This window comes from Culex quinquefasciatus, chromosome 1 (assembly GCF_015732765.1).
Source record: "Culex quinquefasciatus strain JHB chromosome 1, VPISU_Cqui_1.0_pri_paternal, whole genome shotgun sequence".
Classification (NCBI taxonomy): Eukaryota; Metazoa; Arthropoda; class Insecta; order Diptera; family Culicidae; genus Culex; species Culex quinquefasciatus.
Genome location: NC_051861.1, coordinates 50,352,030 through 50,368,121, shown reverse-complemented (window position 1 = coordinate 50,368,121; position 16,092 = coordinate 50,352,030). Strand labels below are relative to the sequence as shown.

The 16,092-nt window shown below is 35.2% G+C and overlaps 1 protein-coding gene across 2 annotated transcripts in view; it reads left to right on the top strand.

Annotated features, from left to right (window-relative positions):
* The window catches only part of LOC6035336 (chloride channel protein 2), a 79,830-nt gene that overhangs the window by 12,349 nt on the left and 51,389 nt on the right, over positions 1-16,092 (top strand). Inside the window, exon 1 of one of the 2 annotated variants that reach the window (XM_038248438.1) lies at positions 14,489-15,012. The exons of the other annotated variant lie outside the window; for it this stretch is intronic. The gene's annotated coding sequence lies outside the window, so the exon portion shown is untranslated. Of the gene's footprint in view, positions 1-14,488; positions 15,013-16,092 lie in introns of those variants that run through there. 2 annotated transcript variants of the gene reach the window in all.

The window sequence follows — 16,092 nt, the reverse complement described above, 5'->3', positions numbered from 1 at the left end:
TTTGAAGAATTAAAAAACTATTTAATTTCAGAACCAGTTTTAGTTAGACCGAACTACAATGACAAATTTGTTTTGACAACTGATGCTAGCGATTATGCTATCGGAGCAGTTCTTACTAATGAGAAGTCAAATGATCACCCCATCGCTTACGCAAGTCGTGCGCTTATCGGGGCTGAAAGAAATTATTTTACTATTGAGAAGGAACTACTAGCTATTGTTTGGGCAGTAGACCACTTCAAGCATTTTATTTATAACCAAGATTTTATCGTTTACACAGATCATAGACCGTTGGTAGCTCTATGGCATTTGAAGGAAACTTCACCAACTTTGACAAAACTTCGTTTGAAAATCCAAGGCATTGGATGTGAAATTCGTTACAAGCAAGGAAAGGAAAATATGGTTGCAGATTTTCTCTCACGTTTAAATAATGATGAAGATCATGCAGATGATAAACAAGCATCAAAATTAGTAGCAATTACAACTCGTCAACAAGCAAAACAAAATAGACAAAATATTTCAGATAATCAAAACTCAACAAATACTCCAAACAGACAGAATTCATCTAGAAACAATAATAATTGGAATAATAATATGAATGGACTTCAACAAATTGACATAAATTTAGATAATGACGATGATAGCAACGATAAAACATTTACCTACAAGGATTTCCAAGATACAGATATCGATTTTAACGTTTTAAAATTTTCTAAAAATATTATACCATTTGAACAAGCCGAAGCTACATTTATGATAGTAAACAGTGTTACGGTACACAAAGAATTGAGTAAATACATTGACCTTCCACATGGTATTAAGGATTACACCAAAGAAAATATATTTGTATTCCCGCAAAAGAAAATTTGGGGTTTAATTTTGAATGGAACATATCGTTCAGCAGTTAAGAATGAAGAATTTTTCGATGGTTTATTTAAAAGCTTTAAAGATTATCCTAATTTTGCTAAAGATGCATCAGTTATACAAATTATTTCTCATAGAATATTTAAAACAGAGTTGGAACTTAACTTATTACGATTTTTTGCAATGAAACTTTCAAAGTCATTTACACTATATGCAACAGAAAATGAACGAATTTATGTAAAGCCAGAAGACAGAGATCAAGTGCTTAAAGATTTTCACGACGCACCGTTGGGTGGTCATGTCGGAGGTAAACGAATGATTAAAAGAATGAGTCCTCTATTTACATGGGAAAATATGCGAAGAGATGTTTTGAATTATGTAAAGCAATGTGATTCTTGTCAAAAGAATAAAATATGGCCAGCAAATAAGATGCCAATGAAAATTACGACAACATCGTATGAACCCTTTGATAAAATTTATATGGATGTGGTTATGTTACCAATCTCTAATAATGGAAACAATTGTGGACTTGTGATACAAGATGATTTAACAAGATTTTTGATTGTAGCTCCCATGGAAAACCAAGAAAGTACTACTGTTGCTAGAACTTTTGTCGAAAACTTTGTTTGTAAATTTGGTGCTCCTAAAGAAGTTGTAACCGATCGAGGTACAAACTTTGTAAGCAAATTATTGCAACATACGTGCAAAATATTACACATTAAAAAGATCGTTACAAGTGCATATCATCCTCAAGCTAATTTAGTAGAGAGATCAAATAGAGAGTTGAAAGTTTATTTACGAAATTTTATTGGCAAAGATCCACAATGTTGGGATGAATTAATACCATATTTTATGTTTGAATACAACACTACCGAAAACACATCAACTGGATATTCTCCCTATGAACTTTTGTATGGAAGAAAAGCTACTATACCAAGCACAATTTATAAAATCAATGATTCAGATTTAAATTATGACGACTATATTTGTTCAATGAAAGATATATTCAAGTATGCTCATGAAACTGCTAGAAACAACTTAATATCGTCAAAAGAAAAAAGAAAGGAAATTTATGACAAAAAGACAAATGATTGGGTACCAATGTGGGGAGATAGAGTTTTGGTACAAATGGTACAGACAGGAATTGGTCAAAAGTTACAAAATAAGTGGCGAGGCCCTTATGATATCGTTAAATTTAACAGCGATCAAACGACCACCATTAAAAATGGAAACAAATTTGAAGATGTACATAATAATAGACTAAGAAAATATAATGATTAAAATAACACTAAATGATAGTTCACAATGTACCCGTATTAAAATACATTTAAATTTTTTTAACATAATTTAAATTTAAAATTAAATGCTCCAATACAAGAAAAATATTTGGAAATGACAATTACAGTACAATTAAAATAAAAAAAAAAATAAGCGATTTATGCAATGAATGACTTAGTATCATAAACGATTAATATCAAAAGACTACAATGAATGAAAATATTTATTTTAAACACGGGATTATTTATGTATATTGAACAAAAAAATAATAATAAAAAAAAAAACTTATTGAATTGATATGATTGATGAATTAGAAAAAAAAAACGAGTGTTATCAAGAGAATTAATTGAATCAAACAAATGTGTTACAAATACTGATTTTTATATAGAAAAATAAACATAAAAAAAATAATATATGATTGATTTGATATGATAAATGAATTAATGTTGAGTTAAACAAAATATGAATGATTATTATCAAAAAAATGAGCAAACAAGAATGTTATGAATTGGGGAGGAATGATAATTTTTATAAATGATTGAATTGATGGGGTTTAAACAAGAAACAGATTAAGAAAAATACCAGTACTGAGTTTATACATATTTTTTTTGAAAAACACGTGAAGCGATTATGATCAAATATAAACATAATAATGAAGCAGTGATGAAACACGTTAAAACAATTAAGAAGCTGTTGGGTTGCAATTTTGGGAATATATTTAATTGAGCTAAAATGGGTTAACAGGGTACTGGAAAAACAATGACGCAATTTTTAACTACAAATAAAAACAAATCAAACGGACTGAACCATAACGAAATTTCAACGACAGGCAAATGAAGATGGTGTGATTATTAAATGTTTCAAAACAACATGTATGCAAGTAAGAATGTGTGTGAGAATAATTGGACAAGGGACTGCAGCCCAGAATGATTGTTGAATGTAAACATGTGTTTTATAATTTACTTAACAATGGATTAAGAATATATTTTCAGACTTTTATACGCTAATACGAAGGATTTACAGGAAACCATTGGAAGACGATCAAGAAGACAACAATTTCAACAAGGACGAATATGAACCACAGCTCAAGGAAAGGTAACATTTGTGAGTATATCGTGGGGAATTTAAAAAGATCGAAAAGGACGGTAAAAGTTCCGATCTAGGGATACATAAACTGATAAAGCAACGCCAAAGGGATTAAAAAGTAGACAATTGTACTCTATGGGGAGAGTTTTATGTCGAATATAGCTTCAAAACAGTTGTAATCCATGGGGGGATTCAATATGTTAAAAACATTTCAAAACATTTGCACTTTACGGGGATAGTCAAATGATAATTAAAAGGAATGGATAAATAATGCTTCAAGGGATAAATAATGCTTCAAGGGATTTTCAAGGGATAAAATAATGCTTCAAGGGAAAAACACCTTTAAACTGATAAAATTCAGAGGGAAAAAAAAAAATCAGAAAGATTCAGCATTTTATTGCGAATTGCTCAAATAAACAAATTGATTGAATGGATTTGACAAATCCGAAAACACAAAGTGACAGACAAGTTTCATAAAAGTTGATATAACAGAAAGGATATTTTAACATGCGCAGTTTTGACAAGATGATAGGATGTATAGATCAATGAAAAACTTTAAAGAGTTATTTTTTTTATTCAAGTATAAAAACAATAGTCAATTAGAACTGAATTTTTTTTTTAGTATCAGTATATCAAGAAGATGTATAAAATTGTATAAGTAAATTTGAATTCAATTTTACACATAAATTGAATGATAGATTCCTGAAAATTATAAAATATTGTTCATGCGAAGAAAACAATTAAGAAATTTGTGTGAGAGAAACAAAACTAAAAAAAACTGAAGCAAAATATGGCAGAGACGAGACGACTTGAGATGATCGACGCGTTCGTATGCTGAGAAGTTCTACGCGTTCGTATGCAGAAGTTTGTGATGGCAAGATGGTGAGTGGCAAAGTCATGCGGGAAGTTGAACAGGTAACGGTGTTGATGTTGCTGTAAATCAATGAGGATCAAGTCGAATTAAGACACAATTCTAGTAACGAGACATTCACGTAAAACAAATTACCAATCAAAATGTGGAATTAAGCGAAGCAAAGATGATTGAAATGCGAAATATCAATTATGCAACAAAAATGCAAGTTGAGATCATACTGCACGTCTGAAACTATTGGAAAGGAGAAGATCATGATAAACAAATGATAACATCATCCGATGTCATTAATTAACAAAAGCCAAAGTTGCAAATTACACGAAAAGACAATTTTGGACAAACAACATTTCCTAAACATTTGAAAAAAGAATTACATCAACCGATGTCAATAATTTGAGATTGTCAAAGATACAAAGCAACCGGAAAAGTCAATTTTGGACAAAAATACTGGATTTACGAACAATTCACAATACTCAGCAAGAGAGAAGTCAATGCACTCTCAAAATTGACCACAGTCAACTCACAGTTGAGTTATGAAGCATAATTCATGATGGAAACAACAATTGCACTAATCGACGAAATTAAACACCTTAGCCTCGAAAACGGACCAATTGACCAAGTCACTGTGGAATGAATAGCCTCACGATGAAGACGATTATTGATGAAAGACGACGACGAATAACAACCAGCCGATCAACACAGCTCTACAACAACAACAAATTTTGCTTACAGTGGGAAAAATGCAATTATTTTTTTAGGAGAGATAATGAAAATTAATTTCAAATGCAAGTTTATTTAAATCAGTTTCAATGAAAATATTTTTACAAGAGAAGTTCAAAACAGTAATTCAAGTAATTTAACAGGACAGAAGATCAAAAGAGTAATGAAAATAATTTTATAGTAGAAAAATCAAAAGAGCAATTATAATTCTAAAGCAATTTACAAGAAAGCACAAGAAGAACAGATTGTAAACCGCGCGATCACTACACCCGACAATATTCTTTCCATAGATGATCATTTCTTTCAGACGATCATCTAGCTGATAAGTGTGGGGGAGATTAACCGAACCAATTTTTTTAAATCAGTTTTTTTATAGCCAGCCATTTATATTTTTTTATGATTGTTTGCAAAGTATTTTTTTCACAAATCAAATTATTAATTTTAGGAATATTCTTCCAACCTACAAATAACTTTCGATAGATGTTCTTAATGCTTTTCAAGAATACAAACATCTAGCTGGTAAGTGTGGGGGAATGCAGCGACCTCAAATTTAAATCATTAAATTTGTCCATTTTTCGATCCTCACCACAGTTCTGACCATGCGCGCTTACGCAAGCATAAATAATTTTACCCGTCGACTCGCGTTGCGCGACAAATAATTAAGCTTATGTACAGGTGTGGATCATGAGTCATCCTCACCTGAAAAGCCCTTTATTAAATTTCGCCAATTGTTAGGCAATCAATAAAATGGTTAAGCTTTCAATTATGAATGTGCGATGTTATTTCACAGGGGAAATTGAAGGTGTGGCTTAACCAAATTCATTGGCATGTTTGTTCAATGGAGAATTCGACCTTCTCATTATTAACTTACATTTTTGAGAATATTTGAGGAACATAATTTTGATATTCCAATAACATAATTCAAAGTTTCACGACAATGGTTCGAACCCATGACTTCCGATTTTGAGGTGTACTCACTACACCATACGGAAAGTCATGAAGAATTGCAGAGGTCTGCATAATTTAATTCATGAGGTTCATCGATGCTTCTCATCGAAACGGACCACTTTTAGTAGAACAAAATTTAGTAGAGTTTTCGGGGACTGACTATAAAAACCCCAAAATTCTTGAGGAGGAAGTTAGTTCCAGAATAAGTTCCAGTCAGTTCCAGCCAGCTCAACTCCAGTCCAGTTCCAGTTCCAGAAGACGCCCCTGACCAGCCAGACCCGCCAGCAGCCACCAGTAGCAGAGGCCCCAGTCCAGCCGGACTTAGCGGTGGAGGCCGCAGTCCGCCGGGACTTAGCCGCTGTGAAGAGTCCGCCGGGACTTAGCCGCCGTGAAGAGTCCGCCGGGACTTAGCCGCCGTGAAGAGTCCGCCGGGACTTAGCTGCCGTGAAGAGTCCACCCGGGACTTAGGAGTTCGGGGTCTGGCATGGCTCGGCGCAGAGGTCTGGAGGACAAGTCTGGCTTCAACATAGAGAATTGGATCGACGAAAGTCTTAATGAAATTAGCAACAAAAAGTTGAGTGATGTGATCGTGCGCGTAGAAGTTGAAAGTGTTACCGCATTAATGTAATCTTCAAAAAGTGTAATATACAGATAAGTGATGTTTACTGATCTGTTTTGACTCTACAAGTAAATATCACAAAAATCCTGAAAGCCTAAACCGCTCGGGCCGTTCATGACATAAAAGATGTACCCCTTCCCGGATGTAATATCACCATGATTTTTTTTCTGTGTATTATTTGAAAATAAGGTATCTCTTTCCACCAAGATCAAAAAAATGTTTTTACGATTTTGTTCACCATGGATGAAAATTGAAAAAAATATCATTAGATGGCTCAAAGAGGGTTGTGCAAGAAGAATTTGATTAATTTGTTAAACGTGCTCGAGAAATTTCAGCTTAAAGTTTATAGTTTTTATAGCACTTGAGCTAACAAGGGCGTAAAAGGTTTTAATATGACAAAGCATGTAAACTAAAACAAACTTTTAACCAAAATCAATTATTAAGATTAATCATTAAAAAACTACTTCGTATTATATAGAAAAGGTGTTCAAAAAAATGCAAACATATTTCAAAATCACGCTTCAAATATTAAAAACAAAATTTTTAAGGTAAATTCAATGTTTATTTATTTTTTTATAAGTTCAAACAAGTAAGATTTGTTCTGGAAAAAGATTTGCTAACATAAACATATTTTCTTCATGATTTATTTTTTCATTTCAACTCGTTGTGTCTTTATAATTCTAGCAAAACATTGTAATAGGGCCGAAGCTGAAGCGTAAACAAAGAGTTTATCCTGCTCACGTCAGTTGATGTTTACCTTAGGAACGAGCAGGATAGACTTTTTGTTTACACTTCGGCTTCGACCCTATTACAGTATTTTGCTAGAATTCTTTATTATATTCTCTGCTGTTCACAGACATTTATTGGCAATTTAATGGCTTTGAAGCATGGATTAATTTTGGTTGCTTTCCAAACACAGGGAATAGAAAAATAATATGAAAAATACTTTTTTTTTATAATAATGCTAATAATAATAACAATAATAATTTTCTTGCTGTTTTTTGTTTTTTCAAGCATTTGAGGCATTAATTGACCCTCACATTTATTTTAATCATTGAATGCTTTTTTATACAATTTTGTTGCAAAATATTAATTAGAACCAGGATCAGAATAATTTTTAATAAATCTCAAATTTCCCGGGGTTTTCCGGGAAATTTGTTAAAAATTCCCGTTTCCCGTGATTTTGTAACCCCGGGAAATTGGACGCTCTAGTTGAGTCGACAAACTTTTCCGTGATACGGATTTCAAAGATGATGAACTTGGGTGATATCTCTCTCACTCTGATATCGTCATAATTAGCAATGTATTCACTTGAGATCGTGTTAGTTGATATACATGTAAGCGTTAAGTTACAGTCGTTTTTTTGATTCGCTAGAAGTAAGTGTTAGAGTTCGTGTTTCAGTGCTAACTGGTTACAAGCTTGGTTCATATCGACAACTAAACTAAACTATAGACAACACAACACTACTAAGGGGGGCCTGGAGTGTTCAAATATGTGCACTGGCTAGCATGCTGATAATTACCTAAGTCCGATGTAAACAAACATCACCCAGTTTAGTGATAAGCGAGTGATGACAAAAACGTTTGTGGCTAGATTCTGAGTGCTAGTACGAGCAAACTAGTGATGCCGGATTAATGGTGAGAGTTTAGTTTTCTGAGAGAAGTTAAACATTTGAAAAAAGTTGTAACTACATGAATTTTCATAATAATCGAAGATCATAAAACATTTTCAATTATTTCAAACGCCACCAAATCCTCCACATTTTTCCACGTAGAAGTAAACTTACCCGCCTCTTGTCCGCTCGCTAATCATATCGGCAATCATTTTTGCACGTGTTCGTGACAATATATCCCACTTGATCGATCGTTTGCTTGTCACCCTTTCGTCGCCGTCATCAACGCCCCATTGCCAAGAGGCCTCAAAAGTCTGAAGCAACACGAGAAAAGGGAGGATAAGCATTTTGACCGCTTGAAATGATTTGCTGATTCTCAGACTTAAAGTAACTTTTTCACAAAAACATTCCCATACTGAGAATTATGTTAAAAAGATACCTGTTCTCTCGGAATACTAAAAAATAGTTCTATCTGTTGTATGCGTGCCTTTCAAATGTTGCTCCAGAAATGCGCGCGACGATTGGAAAATAAGTGTATTTCCTATCACTTAGTGTACGGCGTGTTATAAGCGCATTGCGGTATCGGCAGGCGGACTTTTGCGCCACCTCTTTTTCAACTTTCATGGTGTAAAATGCATTCGAATTAAAATTTAATTAATTTTCCGATTTTGTAAATGTTTCTTAAAATAACTTGAATCAAATTAACATTTAAGTCGAGAGTACAATGCACAGTGGTCCAGATCGCAAAATTAGGTGGAAAATGGATTTTACGTAAAAAGATGAAGTTTTGGAGCTTTGGTGTCTTCAGAAGAGTTGTTGCATATGGAAAGGGGCAACTGCTGCTGAATCATCTTAAGCAACCATGCGCTCCCTCTTATTTTTGGTATCCCACAGATACAGGTGGGTGCTCAAAAATAAGAGGTGCTCATGGTTGCTTAAGTTAATTCTATAGCATTAAAACCCGGCAGAAAATTCACTAAAATTCAATTCTGTCATTTGGGACGTGTTCCGAGAGCCCAAATCTATCATACCCTGACGAAACTAATGCGTTTACCGACATCAACTTTAAAAATGTCGAGTTGGGTCGTCATTTCGTCTATTGTGTGCTATCTTGTGACAACGACCATTTTGGTCGAAAATGATGTAATGATGACGTTTTGTTAAACTCAATAAAACCTACAAGATTATTCAACCCGATTATGGAAATTCGCTACCGTTTCCCGGATATCGCAATACACACTTGTGACATAGAACAAATTCTCGTCACAATGATCGTGCTATTTTTGGTCAAACTATTCATTCAAGCTTATTTTAGTTTGTTTAGGGATACCGTGCACATTTGTGATTCGTAGTACATTTTTTTCCTTTCAAAACAAACTTGTGACCCGTGCTTTTCTGATTTCTGATTACATTGTTATCTGTATCTATTAACTGGTGTTAAAAAAATGGCTGGAACTTGGAGCGTTTGTTCAGCGATAGTATACGTACCGATTGCTTTAAAAGGTTTGACTCCATCATTCATAGATCATAAAATATTAACCATCAAAATTTAAATCAATTTTCTCGAGAACTAAATGGTCGTTGTCACAAGATAACAGATGAATTTTGGTTTAACAGGGTTGCGAATGAGCGAGCGAGCCAGAACCCGTGCTCGCTCATTCATGAGCATGAGGACTTAACAGGTAGCTCGTGCTCGCTCATGCTCAACGCATGCGTTCGCGCTCATCAGCAAAACAGGTAGATTTTTAGTATTGTTTATGAATCTGGCACAGGCCAATTGCATTGCCACTTTTGAAGATAATTTCATCGCGAAAAAGGGACATGAACTCATCAAAGTTGCATTGGTAATTTAATTTTGGTTAACCGCGGTAAATTCATCAAATTATTCGTTGGCGTTCAACTGTCAAAAATTGATCGCGGTCGATTGCGGGGGATACTTTTCTACCCCAGTTTTTTGTGTGATCAATGTGGTAATGGTAAATTTATGAAACTTTAATGTTGTCAGCCTGTATATTTTTTTAGAGTTTGATAATTTAGAAAACTAGTTTTGATTAATTTCCCGATAAATGAAAAATGGCTGACACGCAAGTAAAGTGTCTTAATTTACTAAGAATCCCAGACACTCTTTTTAGCTTATTTCACTTTCAAATTTAGAGTAAACTGTCAAGGAACGGAATTTTTAGGTCTTAAATAAGCTGTAAATAGGATGGTAATCGATTTTTGTTTTAAATTAAAACATGTTTTTACTTGTGAGCACGCTCATTTCTCATTTATTTATTTGGATCGACTCCAGCATATAAATAAGATAATTGATGTGAAAATTACAGTCGACTCTCTGGCTGTCGATCTTCTCGATATCAATATTGCTCCATCTATCGATGAATTCTTCAGTCCCTTCAAACTGCATACTTCGATTGGCTTTATTCCTCGATATTTTCTCTTGCTTGAAGGATCTCTTCCTCGACGGTCACTTGGATACTGTTTGCTTTAAAAATCTCTTCCGGTTGTCAATATTGTCACTATCTCATGGCTTGCATAGACATTTTTCTTTGCAAAACGAAGCTTTGAAGGGTGTTTGACATTAGTTTGTTTTTGTTTGTCGGACGTTGCCATGATTCTCTCCCATAGCTGGGTACCAAGAAAAACATATTTTCAATCGAATTTTCATTTTGCATCGTTCTGTAAACTGATGATTCTCTTCCTCGACGGTCCCTTGGATATTGACAACCAGAGAGTCGACTGTATTTAAGACACAGATTTGACATTTATTACGCAAAATTATTTACAAACAATTGACTAAACAAGATGAGGTGCCCAGGAATTAAAACATGACTAAACGTATTACCAAGAAAACATATTTGTGTTCCTTAAAAGATACTTTTCAGCTTTATTAAATAGTTTACTTTCACGTGTCACTCTATTATCAACTTTTTTTTATTAATCGAATTATTTCTACACAGTAAAAAGTGTACAGACGGTGTGTTTAGACGGAAAAAGTTGCATTACACTAGAAAAGTGGCAAAATTACACATTTTCAGAAGTAAAATTACGTATTTTTCTAACATAAAAGACCGTACTTCCCAGATGTAATATTTCTATGGTATTTTTACTGTGTACAGATCTTAATGTAACACCTTAACCCCTTAACTCTGACTCCAAAACAAGTTTCAAAACAAAAAAATATGACAAATAACTTCATCCAATATTCTTAAGATTATCCTATTCAAGCCTTCATTAAAAAAAACAACCTCGAAGCTCTGCTAATAAAAAAATTATTATCTTTTACCCGTTACAGGTAAAAAAATGCCGCTCATTTTGTTCAATGAGCAAAAATTAGCGCGAGCGCGAGCAATGAGCATTTTCGCTCATAAAATAAATGAGCAAACACGAGCATGAGCAAACGTGAGCTAGCTCGCGTCGCGCTACTCGCGCTCAAAATCGGAACACTGCATAATAGCACGAGAGCGACGAAATATTTAAAATAACCCAACATTTATCTATGCTTTTTAATCTCTAAAAAATATGTCTAACTAACTGCTTGTTTTTGACAATAGTACCAACTCATTGGCATGCTATCTTAAACATGCATTAATGTTAAAAGTCAAAGATAAATTTACATGATCAGAACAAACGTTGAAATTTGATCATATTTTTCATGTTATAAAATGACTTTTTTGTATTCATATTTTTTTCCTTTTAACAAATGTTGCGACCTTGTTAAAAATCAACTAATTACAGTCGACTCTCTGGTTGTCAATATCCAAGGGACCGTCGAGGAAGAGAATCATCAGTTTACAGAACGATGCAAAATGAAAATTCGATTGAAAATATGTTTTTCTTGGTACCCAGCTATGGGAGAGAATCATGGCAACGTCCGACAAACAAAAACAAACTAATGTCAAACACCCTTCAAAGCTTCGTTTTGCAAAGAAAAATGTCTATGCAAGCCATGAGATAGTGACAATATTGACAACCGGAAGAGATTTTTAAAGCAAACAGTATCCAAGTGACCGTCGAGGAAGAGATCCTTCAAGCAAGAGAAAATATCGAGGAATAAAGCCAATCGAAGTATGCAGTTTGAAGGGACTGAAGAATTCATCGATAGATGGAGCAATATTGATATCGAGAAGATCGACAGCCAGAGAGTCGACTGTAACACCAAATAAAAATTATAACAACCCAAGGAAGCAATCATGGATTTAACTATTATTTTTGTTTCACCATTCCTCTCTCACCGCGTGAATTCTAATCATCAGAAGCAGCTGCTCCTGGGCTGCTGATAGTGACATCAATGCCCGCGACGGTGCAATGTGTGTTTTGTTTGTAGAGCTAATCTTTCACCACTCGTATGTATGTGTTTGGGTGATGATGAAACTAGAGGAAGCATGATCGCTCGGGAAACCTCGAATGAACTTTCTCAGATGTTGTCAATAAATTACAAAAAAAATAATCAATTGATGCCACTTTGCCCCGCACCTCATCAACAGGTAACGTTGAAGATATAGCTCATCACGCGTCGGCACCCATATTGATGGTTTAAGTACAACTTCCTAGCAGTTCCATCCAGCCGTAACGTGCCTTCTACCATTACCGTCTTGTTCGTCACACAGTGTCATTCATATTTATACGACCGTGTTGGACGCGATCTCTTTTTTGCACCCTCGTTTTTTAGCACTTGGACGTCCAAGCTCTAAAAATGTGTTTTGCAAATTATTTGCAAAAGCAAATGAATAAATTTGTATTTTGTATTTTTTTCGTTGAACAATACGTTTTTTCGGAATTCTGAGAACGCGATCAAATCGGGCGTCCAATTTTACATAGAAATTTCTTTGAAAACAAATTTCCAAACCTCTCCGTCACGAGATATCGAAACATGGAGCTCGGATTCGTGATCAGGGACAAAAATTTCCCCTTAGGACAAAGTTTCACGTAAATCAAAGAGGGTTCGGCACAACTTTTTCCGATTTCGTGTGAGTTGGCGGAGAATTCGAGCCAAACATTTCATTAGGGCACAAAACCAAAAAGTAAACATTCGGGATTATTCCACTATTCCACTCCATAGTACACTCCCTACATGCCCTCCAAGAATCAGATTGATAGCAAACAATTTCCTATTGAAAAAATCAAAAAAACAAAAGGGCACATAACAATGTTCACTCCAAACCAGAAAAAAAGTTCAATTGTGCCCTTTTCTTTTTCGTTAGTTTTTCGTGGTTAAGGAACTTTCTATGTTATAAAGTGAACTTTTCATACATTCTTAACACTAATTCACTTCAAAACAAAGTTTGGTTAACGTTTCACCAAGGGTTTCTGCAGAAAAAAAAACTTCGTCGAAATACAATATTGAATACGGCCCGCGGCTGCTGTTCAGTACACTTTTGAAGAATTTTAATGTTTCACATACCTTATCTGCTCCATTCGATCATAAAACTTCACCAATTATCAAAATTTCCACTGAATTCCTCATTATTTCTAACTAAACAAAAGGGCCCATAAACATCATTCAAAACAACAATCCGGTGACAGCGCTTTAGTGCCCTTTTAGTTCTCTTCGAAATTGCATTTAGAAAGGGCCCATTATGAACAGCAGTTGGAAAGCTAAAAGGGCCTAATAACGAGATTTTTTAAAATTATGAGTTTTATTGCGAAAATCAACATAAATTAAGAAGCAGTAAAGCAGAGTTGAGGATAATGGTGTGTTTTATCGAATCATCAGTAAAAATACCATCAGTCATGCTTATTTTTTAAATAGGAATTGAAACAAGTTGTCAATGTTTTGCAAGCGATTTTCTCGAATCGCGGTTTTTGCTTTTGTGCCCTAATGAAATGTTTGGCTCGAATTACTGAAATGCATTTTGCTCAATATTTCTCGCTTACTTTTTCAAAAGGTCCTATCAACATAGAAAATCCATGGCGCATTGATAGTTTTGAAAAAAGATCTAGATTTCATCACCTTCATTTTGGCCGCCATCTTTGATTTACAAATTTTACATCACTTTAGATTAGTTAAGGGGTTAGTTAAGTTACTTGAGCTCGACAATCAAAATTAAGACATCAAAAATAAAATCGTGATTCGTTTATGAGTTGTGAAATTTTTCAAAGTCTCGACTATAGCTATAATCGAGCTAGCCGATAATAGATGTCAGGTGAAAACACATGCTTTTCCCATTTAAATAAATTAATAAGAACAAATATAATCAAATCATTTAAGTTCCTTGGATCATAAGCGCACGACTTTTTTTACGCTTGGTATTCTACGCGTTTAGTATACCGATAGCTCAGTTGTAGTGGCTTTTCCAGGGATTTGTCCATTTTCAGCGGCGTTCCTCGCACGCGCGTTCAAGTCAACCAGCTGATCCGTCGTCGTCGTCGGCGCCGTCCGTTGCTTGTGTTGGTATGCGGTTGCTGCTGCTGCTGATGTTGTTGCAGTTGTTGCTGTTTCTTGAGAAATCCAACACATCGCTCGGCAGTCGATTGCTGGCTGGACTGTGACGCGCGCAACGCGACTCAAGCCGGTAGTCTAGTTGATGCCGCCGACGAAGCCGCAACAACCACCGAGGGAGCGCTGGCTTAAGTCTCGATCGATCAACTGCAAACGGTAGTCGATCACGCGCGGGGATCGGATCGCGGAACTTTCCGGAGGAAGCACACACGTCGCTGCCAAGTGCCAACTTTGGGTCACGCGCAGTTCTTGGTCAGCAGTGTTATCTAGTGCACTTGGTCTATCGATTCGATGTTTGGTGATTAGTTTACGGCGTACTAAAACTCGGGGCAAGTGCCGTAAAGTCTGGTTGCGATCGCGGACGAATTCGCTAGCGGTTTGGTTGGCCGCAAGGTGTTGTGTTTCCACTGGGAATGACTGTAGTGTTGTTGTTGGTGTCTAGTATATAGGTGGACTCTTTGGAGAGTTTTTCAAGGGAATGCAAATGAATGCCAACGACTGAGGTTGCCGCCGATAGCACGTGGAACTAGGTCATCGCAGTTGGTGGAGCCGCATTGATAAGAGAGTGTGTGTGGTAAGTCATCCAAGTCAAGTGTCCGTTCGGAAGTTAGTTCTTGAAGATGGGCGCATCCAGACATTCCAAGCGAAGAAAAGCCATGTGGTGCGGCGTTTCGCATGGTGGAAGTGGAATGTTTTGCTTTTTTATCGGCTTTGTCGATGTTTGGAATCCGACGCGCGAGGAAACGTGCGCTTCACGTTCACGCAGCTGATTCTCGAGAAGGGTTTTTATTTATAGACTTTCAGAAGTGGAGCATGGTTCTATGTTTTGGACGACCTAATTAGGTCACAAGGTTCGAGGATAAATTTGTACAAAATATTTTGATGATTTTGATGTTAAAAACATCCGATGAAAGGGTTTTTTAACGTTATGTTGAAATACCTTAAAACATTTAACGTTTGGAGCTCTGAATAACTAAAATTCGATTAACCTCAACTTACTAAGGCCGTTGCAAATATTTTTTGAGGTTTATATCTCTCGACTCTGGCCGAAGTCGAGCGGTAGGGGGGGGGGGGGGGCGGCAAAAAAATAAAAAATATAAAAAATGAAATTACAAGCCATGGTATTAACATTTGAATGGAAAAAGTGTTTTAAAATGCATTTTACACCTGCCCAGTTGTTTTACAATCATTAGTTTTCAAAATTTCCAAGTATTGAAGAGATGTTATATTTTCGCCGAAAAAAAAACTCTTTGCGGTGCTGTACATAAAATATCTGTTTCCATTTAAATTATATTTTTTTTGGAAAAAATATTTTTTTGCCCCCTGATCTTTCGGAGCGATTTTGAAGGGGAGGGGGGGACATAAACTTTGAAAAATATTTGCAACGGCCTAATTTTCCCTGAATCAACTTGATGTGCTCAATGAAATAGCATTTATTTGAAGATATTTTTTATTAAACTATAAATTTGCCCTCATTATTTGTATAATAAATCAGGAAAAAACGGGCTTTCTAACGATTTTAAAAGATAATTCTGATGAGAGGAGCTAGTTTTAGTAATTTTTCCAAACATTGCTGTAGATCAATTTCTTATTCTTCCATGTTTTTTAGATGGTTTGAGTAAATCTAAAATTCTTTGTGTAAATATGGGTATTC